We start from the raw sequence: 20,328 nt of genomic DNA, 5'->3' as shown, positions 1-20,328 counted from the left end.
AATAAAATGAGAGCCTGCCTCAGAGGCTTCAAGGACTGCCTATTACATTCACCAGGATGAGGGCAGTGTCAGTGGTCTTTGCCACTGACCAGTTTGATTTAAAAAAAAAAAGTCATAGTCAGTCATTATTTGCCATCAGGATAGCTTTTGACTGTGAGTTGCACTTTAGGAGGAAACTTGCTGGAGAACTGTGGAGGAGGCTTTCTCAATGCTATGGGGAATGTGCCATGACTGGATTCCTAACACAGCTATCTCCTGAATCACATGCTTGATGCTGGTGGTCTGAAAATCTTCTCAGGATATAAAGCACCATGCAGAAATACACAGCGTAGCTCTGGAACATGAACGTACAGCCATATCATCCTGTTGCTGTATCCAAGACCCATACACAGGCTAAAGGGGTGATAATTGCTGAGGAGGACGAGGTTTAACACATTAACATAGCTCAGGAGGTGCTGATCATGCTATGTAGGCACACCAGCCTGTTTAGCACCAGCTTCATTACCACATAACCGGTGGGCAGTGTAGAAAAGCTGGTCGTGGCAGATTGTTCCCAAAGTCTCACCCAGAACATGGCTGCTTATGCAATTTTTAGCACCTTGATTTTTGCAAGACCTGCAAGCTCATCTGATTTTGCAAGTCCATCTTGGGTAAACCACTGCCTGACTTAAACCCTCAAGTGAAGTGTTCTTGACCAAAATCCTGGCTTTTGTATTCACAAAGTGAACACTGTGTACTGAAAAGCACGGACTGTGCAAGCATAACAGCTCTAGAAAATACTTCTAAAATTGTATTTGTTAAAGTCTGGAAATCAGTATTCATCTCACCTGGAGGACCAAGGCAAGGCTTGAGAAACACATGTCCATTTTAACCTGAAATAGACAGTCAGTGATACATTGGTTCTGTGTGAAATTCCTTTGTTTTACAATCATTTCAATTAGATTATTTACTTTGATTCTTGTTTTACAGTCATTTCAATTAGATTATTTGCTTTGATTCTTATAGTTTGAATCTGATTTACCAACAATTTTGTAGTGCTGCACACCTATTCACTTTGACTGGAAGACATTTTAATGGATCAGACTGCTGATTTCACAAGAGCCTGAAGGGTAAAACTCCTTGGAAGAGTATTCAGAACCCAAGTAGTTTCTCTTGGAAGAAAAAATACAGTTTAAACTGTGCAATACCCTTTCTTAACTAAGACTGCAACTGCCCTGTGGCTGGCTGTTGTGTTCTCACTTTAGGTGATGGCTATGGATTAAGAGCCTGAGGCTTTGGCTAACATCTATAGGCAAGGCAATGCATCCCCAGGGTCTAATTCAAGGAAAGTTGTGCAGGTGTCATAATTAGCAGTTTCCTGTTAAAGCTCCACAAATAAGCTGTAATCCTCAAGGCACTAGTCTCCAAAACCCCTTGCAGATTTATTTTCAGACCAAATAATATTCATCTGTAACCTTTTTTTTTTTTTAATTGCCCAAGCTGCACATTTAATTACCCTGGACCCAGTGGCTTAGATTTTGCCGAAAATCAGATGTGAACAGGGATTAATAGTTCCAGTTGCTCACACTGGCTAGCCACCACACCAAGTGCAACTTGCCCTTAAATGAGGCTGGGGTGCACAATAGGTGAGTCAGAGCTGAATGGACGACTTCAGTTTCCTATGTTATCCCTCCTTGCCCTTCAAGGCCAATAAACATGTCATAAAGGGAGGAAAAAATGTGAAAAGTTAGGAAGCAAAACACAGCCCTTAATGGTCTCTACATGTGCTGCAGCCACCTTCAAGTGAAAGTTGAGGTACCAGATTTTTTAGCACTTGGGCAAAGAATGCCTCCCCCTCCTAAACACAACAGCACATGGACTCCCAACGCAAGTGTTCTTGGACTAAATAATGTTGGCAGTGTGCGCGCACGTGTGTCCGTGTGTGTGTATACATCTGCAGCGAGGGAAAAAGAAAGAGAGGGAGGGGTGTGTTAATTGCAGTGTGAGTACATGTCAGGCAGATACGGGAAAGTTTCTCAGATCCCATGATCAGCAGGGCATCTGAGGACTTTAATGTTTTTCACAGTACAATAAAACTACCAGTGCCAGCTGGAGTCTTCAGCCAAACTGTATGCCTTAGAGCTACATAATACTTTCAGCTGGCATTGCATTCCATTTGATATGTCTGGGGATGGAGATAGTTAGTTAAATAATCACATTGGCTGATGTGTTAGCTCAAACAATGGTTCCTTCCCCCTCTCTCCAAACAGATTTTGGGAGTATTAATTTGGGAAGAGGGGCACAAAAGCTTTTCATCTCTGTTTTCTTGATCTGTTTCTTTCTTTGTTTAGCCTCTAAGTGTTGACAGGTTGTGATGATGTTACTTCTCTTGGCGTGAATTTTTGTGAGACGAAAAGAAGGATCTGGTCAGGTTTTTCAAACAGATCAGAGATAAGTCAGAGAGAAATGAAAGCTTCAAGGCTTGTTTATTCTGAAGGGGAGAATTTAGCCTCGGTACTGGATAGTGTGGGTTGGGGGGGTTGAATAGGAAACCATTTAAAATAAACTCAGTATGTGCTATCTCTTCAAGTTGCAAGTAAAAAACCCAGAAGTTACATACATGCAAAGCACATGGGAACAGAATCCTATTTTTACTATTTAAAAGTAAATAAAATACACTTTGGCCAGCCAGGAAAAATCCTTGGTCTTCAGAAGTCCCTTTAAATCATGAAAGCAGCATCTGGGGTACCGAGGTGCTTATGTAAATATCTACCCGGTGTTGTGACTCTGCCAGGTTTGACAACGGTCATGCCATTGTCTAGTTGGTCATAAGCTAAGCAGAAATGGAGAGAGAGCTGCTGCAGGGGTGTATGGCTAATCATCACAAATAGTTCTGTAGCATTTTCTTTACTAGAGCCTTTGTTGAAGTTGTTTAAGATGTGTTTTTCAGTGATTCAAATATGCAAAATTGAAATTTTGGAGCCACTTAGATACATGGGTCTGTGGCTTTCAGTGTATGGATCTAGAGGTTATGGATAGCACAGGAAAGGGAAAAATAACAGATAACATTTTGGTCAGTTAATTTTGGAAGGGAAGTCTGTATTAGCAACCAGATTTTAGTGATATATCTGGATTAGGGTTTGTTTGGAAGGGTGAGCTTGCACAGAAAAGATTTCTAGATCTGACGGGGGCTCTGAAGGGACTTTTGAATCAGCTTTGCTAGCACATGGAGCATCAATGATGCAGCTGTTAGAGAAGTCCAAGGCTCAAAGAGGGTCATAGAAGCAAGGTTCAAGAAGACCTGGATACCACAAAAAGGCCCAGCTGCGTGCATCTGTGTGCCTTCATGACAGACAGTGAGGCACCTGACTCATTCCAAAACAGGGGTTTTCACTAAATGCAAGGAACAGCCATCACACAAATGGATTTTTTAACAGAGAAAATAGTCATGAGTGTTTTGAGGAACCTACCCCACCAGAACCTTAAAAGCAAGGGCAAATTGGAGCTTCTTTAATGAGCTCTAGGAAGAGAAAAGAGAAATACTGTTGGGATGTAATGACTCTCACTCTGAGTTTCCAGATGCAAAACTGTTTTGCTTCCAAGTTCTTGTAGAGTTTACTGTGCTTGTCTGCATAGGTTCCTAAATGCCTGATACCTTTCACTCCAGGTGATCTCAACCAGCATTCACTACCTTAAAAAAAAAAGTAGATGGTCCTTAATCTTGTAATCTTATGTGTCACATACAGTAAAAAACCTGGGCAGATGGACAGGAACAGATTCCAGCTCAGCTGGGCACCTGGAAGGCAAATGTAACACCTTGTGTTCATTTCCTCTTTACACACTTTGGGAAGTAGCAGTATGAATGCTTGGGTGGTGGGGAAGTTTTTCATATGGATGTAAAAGAATGAGGATGAAGGATAAATTAGGATTTAAGTATCTAGTTTCATTCTTGTAACGTGTGTTACAAATGAGTAGGCAAGAGATCAGGTTCCCTTTTGTTGCTGGAATGCTAAAATTGTGGAGTTTTGTCTGGTTTAATGCCAGAACCAGAAACCACAAGGAGGGCAGACTATTAGGGTTTTCTCTGTATGTGGTAATGCAGGAAGGATAAGACATGTGAAATGGAATGGTCCCTCCACTCTCCTGCTTACCTGGAGATGGAAAGGGATTTCACCTAATGGATTTCATCCTCCTACATGGAGCCTTTGCTTTTAGAAGTATTGAACTGCTTTGCCTTCTGCATCAGTAGGATTGTCTAGCTGTGTCTTTTCTTCCTTTTAAAGTTTTCATATGAGGATTTTCTAGGAACCTTGACAACCTATACAGATGACGTAAAAGAAGCTATCTAACTTGGTGCGTTCTTGAACTTGCTTTCTATTTATTTCTTTCTTGTCTCCAGCCTTAAGTGTTGCTAAAACATAAGTTGTAAGTGTGCACTTTTCCCTGATACAGAGATTTTCTTGCAAACTTTTGGCAAGGTGATAAAACCTGTTTTCCTTTGTTCTCACTGTGTCATACTGTGCTGTGTGAGTGCACGTAACCGATGATAATCCATTACAATCTCCAAACCTACATTATGCAAACAGTTCTACACTTTCCTGTTTCTTTTCTGTGCAGGAAATCACTCTTATAAACAAACACAAATTGCTACTATAATATTGTCAAACATTGAGACTAGTTACACTGCCTGTAAATGATTAGGTTAGAAGACCGGTTCCTCCTTGCTTCGTACATAATCAATGGAGAAAGCTGAACTCCCTCTTAATATTGGGTTTTGTGTCACCCTTTGGAGAAGCCTTTCTCTTTCCACTATTATGTAATGAATGCAATCTCCCAAGTGAGACACCTACATTCATGCTAAATTTCAGCGGTGTGCATGCCCCCGTTGCTTTCAGTTGTAGCTATCCCCTCCACATCTGTTTGAAGAGACTGAAACACTCATCTAATTATGAAGAGGATCCTGTGAAGAGAGTTAGGAGTTTCAGTGAAGAAAGCATCAGGCTTTGTTTGAAGTTGTTAAGGTCTCACAGTGGCACAGCACAGCAGTGCGCTTCTCACGATCTGCATTGCTGAGTACATTGTGTCAAATAATGAAGCCACCTTTGCACATGCAATCACAAGCTCTGTGGAGTTGTAATGTATGACGTGATATTTAAGAAAAGCATTAAGAGTTATTCATGAAAGAACGGATCTTTCTTATTTCCTGGAGGCCCTTCAAATCTTGACCTCATTCCAGGAAGAAAGCAACCTGTGAAAACATCAGCTCCTGTCAGCAATTGCAACTCGGAGAATGCAGCACATGCTCCATATGCTGGAGGAGCTGTGAAAATCCGTAGAGATCATGTGCTTGTGCTTAAAAAGCAGCCGTCTTTATACCTCCACTCTGATAGCAATGCAACTGTTTAACTAATATTCTCCAGCTCCTTGATGGAGAATTTCACCGTGAATGCCACAGGTGAAAGCTGGGTGTAAATTTTGGAGTGTTGTAACTTCCTCACCACAGGTTTTCAGCAGGAGCGCGTACCATCAAAGACCTTCTCATTCAAGGTAAATATTGAAGTGATAAATTCCCTCATTCATCTTACATCTGAAAGTTGCTGACACTGAAGGACAGAAGTGGGAGATGAGTTGACAGGGTGGTGCTATATCACAGAGGTGTGAACGGAGGACCTGAGATTGTCTCAGTTCACCCTTGATATCTGTCTGGAATTGGGAATATCTTCTCCTTCAGACTTCAGCAGCTTGTCACATTAGGCTATATTATGTCAAGTTATGTCACTCTGGAACCCTATCAAACTATCAAATAGCCTTTATATTTTTGCACTGACTGATTTAAAGGGGGTCAATCAATGAAATCAATGGCAATGAATATGGGGCAGAAAAAAAGAAATGCTTTCTCATGCAGCACAGGATCTTGCTGTCATAGGAGGTTACAGAAGCAAAAGCTGTGGATGAATATCAAGACCTGAACCATTTAATGAGATTCCTGATCTTTGGAAAAAGTTATCCATACAGGTGTATCTCTATCTCTTCTATTCTGCTGTTGCTTCTTGGTCCTGCCTCCTTTCTTTACACATTTTCTGTATTGTGTAGCACAACATATGTTAGAAGTAATTAATTTTGTTCTGAAACTTGAGACATGGGTTGCTCTGAGAGGCAGGTCAACAGGCTTCATGCCCCCCACAGCACGAAGTGGGGGGAATGTGATGTGCTGGTCCAAAACCTACTGATGTTTCTTTAGTCAAAGAACATTTTTTTCCCCTCCATGATCTATACTAAATATTCCCTCTCTGTCCCTGCATTACTGAGAAATTCTGTGCAGCAAAAGGTACCTTTTGATAATCAGTACACAATGTTCCTATTGCAGCTACTAGAAGTAAGTGAACAATAAGCCATTTTCTCTGAGCCCCATAATGAAAATGGTCTTGTGAATTCCTAAATACTTGAAAATATATGCTGTGTTGAGGAACTGTTGACAACTTTGAGTTATTCAGTACCTCTCTGTATCTAGTTCAGCTTTTCCAAAGTTCTTGAAGCTATTGTGATAGACTGGAAGTTATCCTGCCATGACCTAGACGCTGTTTTGCTCCAGGCTCAGTATGCTCCCTGTTATTAATCTTATCATAGAAAGCCTTGAATAACCTGACTTGAGTCTCTCAGCGATGAACAGTACTAGGTTATGCACCATTTTGATCATGAACTCTTGTACATGAAAATACCCTGGGAGTGTCTGCTTTGAGTGTGTGTATGTACAGAATTACAAGACCCATAGTTTCTGCCTTCTGGACCTACAGGGATAAATATTAAGTTTAGCAGAGAATTCTACTGATTTGTTATATTAACTGACTTATCTTCTAGCTAGTAAGTAAGGGCTTTTATTAGAAGCAGGCAATAATTTATGAGACTTTAGAATTCCTTCTCCCCAGTATGTGTGTGTTGCTACATAAACACACTACCCCTGTGCACTTCCCTGTCTGTTGGCATTTCCGTAGGACTTGTTTCTAGCTGCCCTTCGATGAGCTCTTCGTTTCAGAGAAGAATTAAGTCATGTCCCAGGTAATTTTTGTTTTGCTTAAGCCTCCTTCTCATGCCTGAACACTAGTAATCTACTGAAAGTTACTGAAAACCATTTTGAAGTCCTTAATTATTATATCAGTATTTCACTTCATACATTGCAAGCATTGGGGCTGCTATAAGAGTCATATAGAAGAAGATCTTTGTTGGATCCATCTCCTTGATAACCACAGGCTCTGGCATTTTGGGCAGTCAGGAGACAGAGGTACCACTTGAAAGTGAGAACAAGGAAAGCTATTTGGAATCAGATGATATGCTACATACTGGGAAAAATGCACTGACAGGCTGTAGATCTGAAGAGTCATGGAAAGAGGTGGCTAAATTCAGAATCTCTGGACTCGGATCTCTTTTCCCAATCCTGGCCCAGGCTCCCTTTGAAGTCATGTAAATTCTTTGTGTTCATAATGCCTTTGGCAGAGTTCCACACGTCTGTTTTCTGTTACATGAAGAACAACCTCCTTTTGCTTGTTTGAACATAGCTTTCACAGGCTTTATCTAATGGCTTCTCATACTTATATTGGAAGAGATGGTGAGTAGTCCATTCCTGTCCAACCCCTCCAGACCACTCATGATTTTATAGACCCCTAAAATAATTTCTACGTCATCTCTTTTTGCAGTTGAAGTCCTAAAGAGGCTGTATGAGCCTTTCTCATACAAAAGTTTTCCATACTGTCTCCCTGAATCTTTTCCAATTCTAACAGACCCCTTTCTGACATGAATTGTCCTCATCGCGGAAAAGTGTGATTAGAATCTGGATCTTCTTGTTGTGGTTTTAATTCTAAGGACATATGATAGTCCCCTCTAATATCTGCATTTCAGCATTTGTCTTCTCAAGAGTGTACTGTGTTGGTGATGAGAGGGTGAGCTGCCCCTTTTCCTTGTTAGGTCATTCTTCATCAGTGTTTTAAGAAACAGAGGAAACTCGAAGATGAAGGCAAAAGCTCCAATTACATCATGATCACAAATCCTTGAAAATGAGCTGGGGCTGATGATGTTTTTTAAAGTGGGATATACTAATGACCTTAGCAGGTTTCATCTCCAAGTCAGTTTTACAAGCAACACTTTCTGAATGGTTTTGTCAGGACCTGCTAACCAAGCGAACATCTGCAGTGTAGATATGTGATACACTGGGTAAACTCAGTTTGTTTTCTGAAGTCTAGTTTCAATCATCTGCAACCATTTATCTTGGTTCCATCACTTTGCATGCAAAACGTTGTAAAAATGCAAAAGCCTACAACTGGCACAATGTTATGTTTTTGCTGCCGGTACATCCCCAGAATGTGGACAGAATGCCCTGTTGGTTTTTTTTTTCCTATGGGAGACTTCATTCCATAGCAACCAAAACACAACTGGATCCCAAAGAACATCCTAAATATTAAAAGACTCTGGCTTGTCCGCTACTAATGGAACCCCCAGCTCCTATGCTACTTGTTAAAACCCTTAGGCTAATAAGGCAGTCATCCAAACTCTGACCTTGGGCTGACAAATAAAAAAAAATCATCCAAACCCGATCAAACTCAGTTTGAAAATTGAATTTTGGAACAATTAAAAAGATAAATAAATAGCTGAAGCTTGAAAATAAAGATGTGGCCTAAGGTAATGTTCACTATTTAAAACTAATTCGAAACCCTCAAAGTTTTAATGGCAAAGACAGTTTTTTAGCTTTACTAGTAGCACTGGAAGTTAGTCTCACTGTTACTTGGCTGAATAAGAAGACCTGCATGCTGGCATCTCTTGAATAATTTTAAGAAGCAACCCTGGCTTTAAGGACCAATAAAACATGGGGTTGTTTCCATTAATAACCTTCACAGATTAAATGAGGGAGATAAGGAATAAAGGGATTCAGAAATGGAGGTCATTGTAAATGGACCGTACAGACTATCTTTACTTCTGAATCTTCTTTGGGAGTATGAAATGTTATTACAGTTTTCAGATTTACAGACAAAACATGAACAAACAATGACTGAAAATGCTGCCTGCAATTCTAATCAGCCACATGCCACTGGGCTTACAAAAGCAATCTCTGACTCTTTTCTCACAGCTAACTTTTTTTCCAGTCTCAGTTGTGTTTGGGAACAATCCACAAATTGGTGATTTAGGCTGCTCTGTTGGCCACCTAATCTTGACTCTTCTGAATTCTTTTCAGTGCTAGCTGGATAATACTTGCATTGAGTTATAGCAGTCACTTGTAACCCCTTTTCCACTTCACCGGGCATGGAGGTGTTTCAGTTTCCTCAAACATTCTTCAATCTCAGCGTAAGAGTGGAAAATGCATCGGCTGTCTCATTTGTTCTAAATGCTCTAAACATTGTGCTAAAATGATTGCCTATTATTAGAAGCTCTGTGAGGCATAAGTCCCCAAAACACTGTATTCAACTGTCCTTTTCAGTCTGTGCCTGCTCACAAGAGTGCTTCTTCAGAGCCCACCACTCCCAATTATCTCACCAGACTAGCTCTAAGTTGCTTAGTTGTTCCCTCCGTGTTGGCTTGTATTTGCCTGTATCTTTTGAAGTACCCTCACCTTGCATCATAGCCTTGTGTTTCCACTGCACCACTTCACTGACTTGCCCAGCAATCCTTGCTGGGACATCTGTACCATATATTTGTTTCTGACCCAAAGAGGCTGGGCAAGATTGGGCTGCTTTATGACAATACTAGTGCAAAGCTATTTCTGTAGAAATAATAACAGTAATAAAGTAATGTGTACTCTTCAGAGGCTTTGCCAAACGTAATGTTGTGACTGGCTATTTATCAGAGATAGAGACTATTTATTTGTGATATTATACACACCATCTTTTTTTCCAGAGAAAGGACACTTCTATCAAAGCTTTCTTTTATTAAAACCCAACTCTCCACAGAGCTCTTCTACTTCCAGACAACATGGAAAATTTTCAGCCAGTCCTACTTTATCTATTTCTGTAGACTTTATTTACCCTGCTAATATTTGTTGCTATGTGCAACATTTTAGTCCTACTTAGTTTGAATTATAATTAAGACACTCGGGAGACTTGGGCTCAACTCCCACCTTTGCCAGATTTTTTGAGTACTCTCAGTTCTTGACCTTCAAAATGGGGGACAGAAACATTTTCTGTGTCATCTTGTGTGATTAGAGCATAATTTCTCAAGGCTTTACAACTCCCATATCTGTCTGTGTCTGTGTGGTGCCAAATTTAACAGGATCTCTGTTGTTGGTACTTATACGTGCTACTGTAACCTGAGCAATACTTAAATAAGGTAGGACATGGTGTGTCTTCAGTAGAGGGTGAAAGTGAAGATGGTTCTTACCTTTCCTTGAGACTGTTCCACTGATTAATGTTGACAAGCTTTCCACAGTTAGGATTCTTGCAATCTTCTTTCAGAGGTGGTGTAAATTAGGTACAAAAGAGGGCAATGCATTGCACAGCCCTCTGGCAGGACGCTGGCAAGAATTTTGGCATCCCAGTTTAGTGTCTAGTATTTATTTCACTGCAAAGTAGTTTCATGTCAAGTAGTTTCTTACTGTCAAAGACACTTTCCGTTCACTTCATAAATTACTATAAGCTTTGACAAGGCCTTCAAATTTGGTTTCCCCTTTCCTCGCCCCAATGTGCTACAAAAATGGCTTGATGGATATTTTGAAAGTTGACAGGCCAGTAGATCTTTCTGAACTAAAATACATTCTAGGTTTAGAGGCGTCACAGAAGCCAAGAGAGAGAAAAGTGAAATTGTAGTCAAGCGTGTTTTTTTCTACAGCAACAAACCGTGAGCTTTTGCATATTATCTTTGAAGAGAGGGAAAATCTGGGTTTATAAACAGTTCTTCTGATAATATCAGTGAAGCTCTGTTGAAAATGTAACTCGTTCTGGCCTTTTTGTACATTTTTCTTTTATGACACTGTTTCATTTTATACATATTTTGTGTATTTAAAGCAGAGAGATTCTTATTCATTGCTTTTTAACTGTTATTTCCCTGTTGTCTTGGAATCTTTTCCAGTAGTGTGTGCTCACTAACCCTGCCTATTCAGAAATAGTCAGATTAGATGGTGGTTTTAATTTTCTAATCTCTGTCCTCCTTTTGGATTTTTTTTTTTTTTTTCTTTTTCAAATGTATAATTATTTGGTTCATTGTTGTATGTCAGGAAGATGCCTGAGCTCTTGATTTTTTTCTTTTTTTCATCAAACCAGAGCACACGATCTTCTTATGAATCTGTGCTTTGATGTCATTAAAATTGCATCATCCCCTTAGAAAAAGATTTTCTTAAAGTTACCATTTACTTTTGACATGAATTTAATACATTAGACATCACTTTTATTAATGTAGCTGGTTGCAACGTATAATAAAAGACAGTGAGGTCAATGCCTAGCAAAGAATTTTATGAGAGAAGGCACTTGAAATGTGATTTTTAAAAGTATCTATTTATTTCCTTATCAGTGTTTCTAACAACAGTTTGGCCCCACTGACAAACCTGAGTGGACTCCTCAATTTAAACCTTAGTCCTAATACCTTGTAGTCTTCTTTCAGCTTCAGCTACCTTCCCGCTGAAGGTAGTGCTTGAACATATTCTGGCTGCGGTAGCCTCCAGAAATGGGGCTTTTAATAAAATCAGGTAAGTAAGGGCAAAGGGAAATCCTCAACATTTACTAGGCAATTCACCTTGACAGCATCTGAGTAGGAACATCACAATGTGTGCCATGATCCAGATTAATAATATTAATAATGCTTTAGAGGAAACCAGCATCTCTTTTATGGCTATTCATAGTCTAGGACATAAAGCCCTGCTATTTCGATTATGGAATATTGGTCAAGACACCAGCGTTGTCCCCCATGCTTTGTGAAGAATGTCGTGCAATCTTTAGTATCCATCTGGATGATCAGGAGAAATCCAGATTGGACAAGTGCTTAATTTCTCATTTGAAGGGTGTAATTTCCACTATCAGCCTCACTTATCATAATGCTGCACCAGATATGGGTATCTACATACATCTTACTGTGAGATGTGACGTGTGTTACGTCTTGACCCACAGGCAAGACATTAAATAGAAGCAATGTGAGCAACGCTAAATTATTTTTACTATAATTTTTAGTCCTACACATACAGTCTTCTGGAGCTCAGTTTAAAGGGGAATAAGGAGTTACCAGTCAGCAATATCAAAACTTTGTTTCCAGATTTTCTTTCTTAAGTACTTTTAAAAATTTCCTGATGTGTGGAAATGTGAATATGAAACATTATTTAGGTAAAAGGAGAAACTTTTCCTAAACTTAGTGTACTGGAGTATCAGCAAATGGAGAACAGAACCTGGTCACTGATATATGCCTGCTGAGAATCCAACCCGTTTTGTCCTTTGCTACTCTTTTGCTCTATAAATCTAAATTGAGGCTTTTCTTGTTTTTTCTTTCTTGATTTCATTTGTTACCTTGGCCCTGCAGATTGTATGACTGTACATCTTTCCTAAAGCACCTTGAGATGTCTCAGCCTGATAAGGTGCTAATTAAATGGAAGTTGTTGTCAAAGTGGGAACGGGACTAAGAGTTCAGGGCTACCTAATTTATACACTAGTTTAAGTTAAGTTGATGACTTTGGTGAAACTGAACAGGAAAGCTTCAGACACTTATGAAATCACAAAACTTATGCTAACTCATATTAGATAGCTCTCAAAACTTTACTGATTCAGTTTGGATGCATACTCAAATGCCAGGGATGGTTCATAGGTAAGATCTCTTGAGTCTCTAAGAGTGTGTCAAAACAATAGCAGTTCCAAGGTCTTGGGGATATAGCTAATTCTTCCTGCCTTCAGCACAGTGACAAAATTCACGGAAACTGTCCTCATCTTAACTCTTCTCTTTTGTAGCTGCATTGCGTGTTTTATACTGCTGTTAGAACTTTTCATAATAAAAAGGGTTTTGTGATTGGCTGTTAATGACATCCAGCTGAAATTCTAAGGTCCAAGGAAGGTATTCATTCAACAAATTTATTTATTCATATCTCTAATATCCTAACAGTTCCTTCAATCATATTTCACATTCAGTCTGTACATCTTACTTTACCTAACAATTTAAGGTCTCTTAGAATGCATCACTAAATATTATGGTCCTCAAATTGTAATTGCAATCAAAACAGTGTTATTTGTTCTGAAAGCTGTAAGAAGGAGACAGAGCCACTTATATTTACCTAGTGCTTTGTAAACAAAGCTCTACCCTTGGGATAGTCAATATAATGTCTTCAGATCAAGGTGAAGATCACAACTTACTAGGTAGTAAGAGCATCAGGTAAACACCCTAAACTCTGAAGGCTTTATGTGAAGGCCATATGTATTTTTTTTTAAATTAGTGGGTTTGTTAGAATTGGGTGTATAGCTTAATGCAAAAATAGGTGGAGTAAGAAGACTAACTTCGTAAACTGCTTGAGGGACATGAATTTATCTTTCACTGAGGTGAAAAAAGAAAGAAAGAAAATGGTAAACAGATTACTTCAGATCTTTGTTTTGAATTTGCTTTGAACTCTGGAGGGATTTTGTCAGTTGCTGAATTAGTTTTTGCCATGCTACATATAAAAAATCCAACAATTTAGTATTTGGTTCTATATCTCAGTAGTATTGGGAGCACTGATTCTGTAACAACTCCAGATTTGGCTGAACTACCTCTGCTACATAAAGAAGACTGGAAAAGGTGAGGCAGCCCATTTCTGCGCTTAGATCTAAAGCTGGAACTAGGAGACATGCAAAGACAGTCGGAAGCCAGAAAGACGAGCCAGAACAGAAACGAAGGGTCAGGACAGGGGCCTGCACAAGCACGGATCTCTCAGCCTCTCCTGGAATGAAAGATGCTTCAGAAAGACTGCCTTCTCCGCTCTATCTTGCTTCTCTCCCTTGGTTATGCATTGCAGAGGTGGTAGTAGCTGTGGCCTCAATGGCTGGACAAAGGTGACTTCACTTGATGTGGCCTTTTAGCTGGAGAGAGTGGTTTGACCATTTGTAAATATATCTTCAGTGATGTTGGCTGAGAAGGGCCTCTTCCCTCTATATGTATCATCTAAGAACTAAGGATTTGTTTTATTTTGGCATGTTAGAAAGATCAATGTAAGTGATAGGTTGAAATGACACAGTCACAGCATGTCATATCGAAATCCAAGAACAAAAATCAAATGGAAAATTGGGAGTTCACTTTGAATCTGCCAATGTTGTTGGAGTTCGGATCTTGCTTTAGTATTTTCCCTGCTCCCTACAGGACCTGCACCTTTCCATCATCTTGTCTTCTTAGTGATGGATATTGTGTTTGCAAAAAGAAAAAACCCACACATTGCAGTGAGAGAAGGAGGCTCAGTATAGTTTTTTCCTCAGCACTGTTTTCAGGACCTGCAATCTCATAGATACGGGGGCCCAGAGCTGTTACATGAGGACAGGATCGATTCAGTCAATCAGAGGGAAAACCTACTGTCAGACTCTCAGACCTTTAACCTGCTCCTCAGAATTATTAGAACTCCCAAATCTCTTTGCAGGCCTTTTCCATTAGACAGATATTCCCAAGTTTTGATTTTTTTTGCTCCAGAAGTAATTTTTTTTATAATTACCTTCATTGAACTGCACTTACCATCTGTGAAGTGAAAGGCACTTAAATGATTTATTAGCCTGAGTTCCTAAAATGTGCTGAACAGCATGGGATTGATCTGGCTAGTGACAAATACAGGATACATGACAACGGATAGGTGGCCAGTGTTTGATGGAGCATCGTGCTGCTCTGGTGGGGGCTTGCTCTGCGGGAGTATGTTGGCTTTCTTCCAGTGGTACAGTGAATCAATAAAAGGCAGGTGTGCCTTGGCTCAGAAATACAAAGAAATATCTTGAAGCACAGTTCTCCTCTTGAAAAAATCATGGGGCACTGTACCTCTTGTTTCTGAAATAACTCCCCATGAAAGGCTCTAAAAAGCTTTCTGGCAGCAAAGAAAACCTTTCTAGAGTCCAAAAGTTGATTCTCATTCTTTCTTGCCTGTGCACTGATTGAAATCCTGAAGGCTGATTTTGGTCCTCACTTTGTTTCTTCTCTTGCCAGTAGTATCCATGGTATGTAAGATGCTTTCCACAGTCTTTCTTCAACCCTGTACAATGATGTGGTTAATGTTCGGTAGGGTTCAGCAGAGGTACCACGGTATGGAGCGGAAAGCTGAGCTGTGTGGATCTAGCTATGAACATAATTAGAAGGCAGTGAAAGGCTGTAGGTATAAGCACTACTTAAAGAGGAATATGGTTCCTAGCTAAGCAGGAGATGGGAAGGAGGAGTATGTCCTTTTCATGCAAGCAAAATCCTGTCGCTGGTAATAGGTAGGGGCTCCTGACTTACATCTCCGGCTGCATTCTCATCTGAGCAGAGGCTGTGAGACCCTGCTACGCACAGAGCAGCATTTTCCTTCCCCGTGTAGCAGATACTCACAACTTCTGCTGACTTCAGAACTCAGCAGGAGCTGAGATGAAGCTGCTCCAGCCCTTCACAGTGATGAGATGCCACCAAGCAGCTGATCTCACAGATGCAAGTGACTGCAGGTGAGCCAGAGCCTGCTCCTTGCAGATTGCCTGGAGAATCTTCACAGGAACATTGGCAAGGAAGAGGAGGTTGCAAAGCTAACTTCAGTGGTGCGCTCTTGCTGGGGGTTAAGCATCTGCCTTCCCCCTTCTCTCAGCCCATTGCACCATTTTTACTTGAATCAATATCCACTTCACCTGCCAGACCACAGATGTTGATGAATTTGCTCCTCTACTTTTTCCATAGTTATCTCTCCTAAAACAAAGGTTCTCTTGTCTCACACTACCTGCACTGTAGCTGTTTCTCCTCTATCTCTTCTTTTTCTATCCCATGCCCAGTTTTCAAGGCACCCACAATGAGGCATCAGCGAAATCAAATCAGACCTGCAATCTGAACTACCTTGAACATGGAGTTAGTTCAGACTCAGCACCAAGTTTATGAGAGGCAGGGGAGGTCAGACTTTGTTACCTTCAGGAAGCACAAAAAGAGTTCTGGGAAAAGTCAACCTCAGGTAATGCTCCTCTTTACTGGCTGGTTCATCCATACACCCTAAAGAGCGGCATGTGGCCAAATGGAGTTGGTGAGAAGCAGAGACAGAGGGCAACATGTAATCTGGAAGGAACATGGGGTTTTACACCCAGCCAGAGATGCAAAACCAGAGCCCTGAATACTCACAATTCTTTTGGTGTAGATGACATTGTCTGCTTCATTACCCAAATATCAAGATTCAGGCTGGCCTCAATTTCAAGGATTAATTTTGGTTTCCTCTTTATTTTGAATCTGGCTTTCTTCCATAAAATGCTAAACCTTCTGACCTCCAAATAAGTGAGTAGGTCCATTCACGGTGGACACACAGCCCAGCGGAGCCGGGTGGGGAGAAGAGGGCAGATCTTTGCAGGTGGCAGCCCAGGTCATAGGACAGCAACATTATGATGCATTGCAAACTTTAAAGGGTCTTTCAGGTAAAACTCAGGTAAGGTCCTTCTCATTTCACAGGTCCTCCCCTGGCTCCTTCTGGGCCTACAGCCTGGGCTGCAGAGGCCGATGTACCAGCGTACATGTGTTTGCTGGAGTAATTGTTATTGAGCAATGCTTTCCTGAGCGACACAATACATCCCCATTCCTGGAAGAGTGATGGGCACACCGCTTGCTGCAGCCAGGCTCTTCCTTCCACTGAGCTGTGTCAGCATCGAACTCAGATGAGAGGTGCAAGAGGCTTAACAAACCCTTCCCCTGTGATTGCCCGAGCTCGGCAGGGCTGACTTGGCAGGCTGGAGCCGGGGCTCCGCGCTGGCGGAAGGGTGAGCGGTGAGACAGGATAGCTACCAGCTTTGTTCAGAATTCACTCGTGGTGCTTGCTGTCCTCGGATTCAGAGGGCTTGGGAGTTCAAGGGAGTAAAAAAAAGGTAAACAAAAGAGTGAGAAAGGGCTAGAGAAGGAGAGCAAAATATTTTTGAGGTTCTGCAATGTCAACCCACAAGCGATGAATCTGCGGGGCACAGTCCAGTTTAAACGGGCTTCAGGAAACTGAGGATAGCTCACTTATGCTTAATAATTAAAGGAATGATACGCTTTCCTACTTGCTGCGCTAAAGATGAAGTTTTATCTCTGCACTGCTAACAGTGCCAGCGACGTGTTCATAATGCTGTAACACATTGCACATGCAGCAGAGAAGAGGGCTTGTGGCAACGGGCCAGAATCACTTAGATCATTTTACTGGGGTCACACCAGAGACCAGGGGACCCCATCAAGGAGACACTTTTTCCAGTCCATAGCACCCCATGTTGTGACATTCCTCGCACTGTTGTCCCCCTGCATTACATCTGACAACACAAAAAATGGCTCTTGTCTTTAGATATAAAAATCAGTTTAACTCAAACCAGGGTCAAACTGCTGTCGGTGTATTCAGATATATGTTCCAACTTAGTTTTGTTACCCTGTGAGTTGAAAAATTGCGGCTCCGGGTGAGGTCAGACCAGGCTTCTAAACTTTCTTTGTGAGCAATTGAGTATGAAACAAAATCTGATTTGCTCAGATACAGGTAATGTTGGGTTGGGGTTTTTCTCCTCTTTATAGTGCAATCCTGCTTCTCCATGTTGGTTTTAAATAATTCAGTTTTGCAAAGCAGGAGGGCTTGAGAAATTTCAGAAATAATGCATGCAAAAGGCTGGCTTTTATACGCCTGATGTCTATGGGATTCTGCAGCATCCTGGCGTGATGTGTGGGTGTGTGTACATGCGCTTTTTTTGTACTTGCATGCATACTCACACCCGCTCTCTCTGTATGAATTGATTATGTTACCCAAATACCTCCTAGGGATCTCTTTCTCTCTCTTTCTGTGGCTCTGGTACAATTTGTTCTTGAAATTACTCTAGGAATTGTACAATCCTGTGCTGAACACCCCCACGCTGATGCAGATACAGACTGAAAGCTGATAGGCATTAAAATGAATTGGTGTTTAAGTAATTGCTTTTGTGCTCTCAGAATATTTTCTCCTGATAATTCCTTTCTTGGGTGTGAGGTAGGTCCTGTCTTGGGCCAGAAGGCAGAACTAAATGACCGCATGAGGTCCCTTAAAGCCTATGAATCTGTAATTTTAAAGACAGACAGATAAAAATGGGATGTCCAAACAGAGGCCAGGTTATCACTCCTCAGTTCCACACCTCTGAGACACAGGCAAGTCTCAGCTCACGGCGCAGGTGCCACGGCTGGTTATCATAGTGGTTAACGCAGAGGTTGCAACATCTCATCCCAGAGGAGCCAAACAGGGACAGCATGGCCCCAAATGACGGGACTGCTGGACAGACGGAGATGCAGAAACCAAGGAAACAAAGTGGAGAAGCTCCCGAATAGATAACAGTTTTTCTTGTCAACGTGAGGAGAGGTGTAAAGGCAAGCCTGTGCAGAGGTGTGAACTTGTAGACTCTCAATTCTCTATGTCAGTCACCATTTCAAGTATTGCTTCCTCATCTCCTGGGGCAGGATGCCTGCTGACTGATTGAACCTTACAATAATATATTGCCCACCTTGGTATGTTAACTTGTTACCTGGTGTATTATTTCTGTTTTATGGAATTAATGTCTTTCCAAAACTGTTGGTCTCTTCTCCAGCTCAGAGCACTATTGCATTTAGACTTTGTTCTCCTGATAGCATATAAAGTGTGTTGTATTCAGCAGTGATAAACTGTGCATGCTGAACATAACCCAAATGGTAGTTAAAGGTGGCAGAATCTCCCAAGGGAGGTACTGAGTGCACCCGGGCACAAACTCTGTTTTTGTGCCTTACCACTGCTGCCAGAACACTGCTGATGCATCTAGCATGGAATAAATATTAGCCATTGGGCATTTCTCCCAGAATGTCTCCTCTTGTACATAGTGGAAATCACCCCATATTTATCTGATTTGTGCATAAATGTGGGGGCTATGTGAGAATCTCACAGGTTGGCTTCTGTCCTCCATGTTTCTGAAATACCCATTTAGTTGATGTCCTCACCTAATGAAGACATTCCAGTTTTCTCACTTATTAGATTTCTGGCATTTTGTGTCATTGTTTTGGTTCTCATAGTACTTTACTCAAATGGCACCTATTCTGTTTTCTGTCCTTCTGTCTGACTTGTTCTGTCCCCGGCTGTGTCCTCTACGTGAGGGTACATGATTTCTATGGCTTTGTCCTTAAAGAAGCTTTGGCCAAAGCTGGTTGTGCCTCTGCACTTGTTTTCTTGTCTCTGCTCTCCAGTTTAAAAGCCTCCTCACAACCTTCCTGATTTTAAGTGCCCATAAGACTATTGTGTGATGAGTCAGAGACATCTGTCCCTCTGCCATGGGCCCCCTCCCTTCCAGAAGTGTCCCCAGTTCCTGGTGAATCTGATCTTTCAACCTTCTTCTCAGCCAGGTATTAAACCTTGACTTTTCTGCCTCTCTTTCCAGTTCTGCATGGGGTTACTGGGAGTGTTTTCAGAGAACGTTCATTTTCTGCAATTTCCTTCCACAGAGCCTAGATTTTGCTTCCAGAATCTCTTTCCTGCCCTTCTGTATGTAATTTGTGCCAAAACGGACTAGGCTTTTCCCCAATACCTCCCGAAAGCCAATTCAGACTCCTGTGAGGTCTGCCACCTTAGTCTTGGCAGTCAAGTCACCATGTGATCCTCTCTGGGGTCACAGCCCCACCTGCCTATTTGTTGATGGTAGGAATCAGCTTCAAGCCTGAATTACGGTTTTACAGAGGTGCCTTACTATCGTCAGGAGACCGATGTCTGAGTATGCGAAGGGACCAGGTTTCACATGTGTGCTTTTGCTTGGCGTTCCCTATTGTGCTGGCTCTTGCGTCTCCCCATCAAGTCCTTGCCAATAGTGCACAGACATGGGCCCTTGCTCAATATTCTGCATTTTAGTACCAAGCCTGGATAGCCCAATGCCTAAGTCCCTTGCTTGCGTGCTGGCCTGACTGATTTGGAACCAGAATCAAGATTTGGAAAGAATTCCTTACTGCTTTTGGCAGAAAGCTTTGGGTTTAACAGGCCATCCACTGTGTATTCTGACTTCTAGATGTCTGACAGCTCCTGGAGCAGTAGCTTTTACTAGGTTGCTCTACAAGTAGAAACCTCCTGCAGATGGGTGCTAGGGTCTCACGGACAGCCTCCACCTTACATGCTCTTGGGAGGTGTCACAACTTCACATCATCAGCTCTGCATGGTTGATGCCTGACATCTCCTATGTAGCATGATTTGCAGCTGAGCTGTGAACTGAGTATGTGGCGTATCCAAGGCAGCTCATGCATTCTGGT

This window comes from Gavia stellata, chromosome 13 (assembly GCF_030936135.1).
Source record: "Gavia stellata isolate bGavSte3 chromosome 13, bGavSte3.hap2, whole genome shotgun sequence".
NCBI lineage: Eukaryota > Metazoa > Chordata > Aves > Gaviiformes > Gaviidae > Gavia > Gavia stellata.
This window is presented reverse-complemented; position numbering follows the sequence as displayed.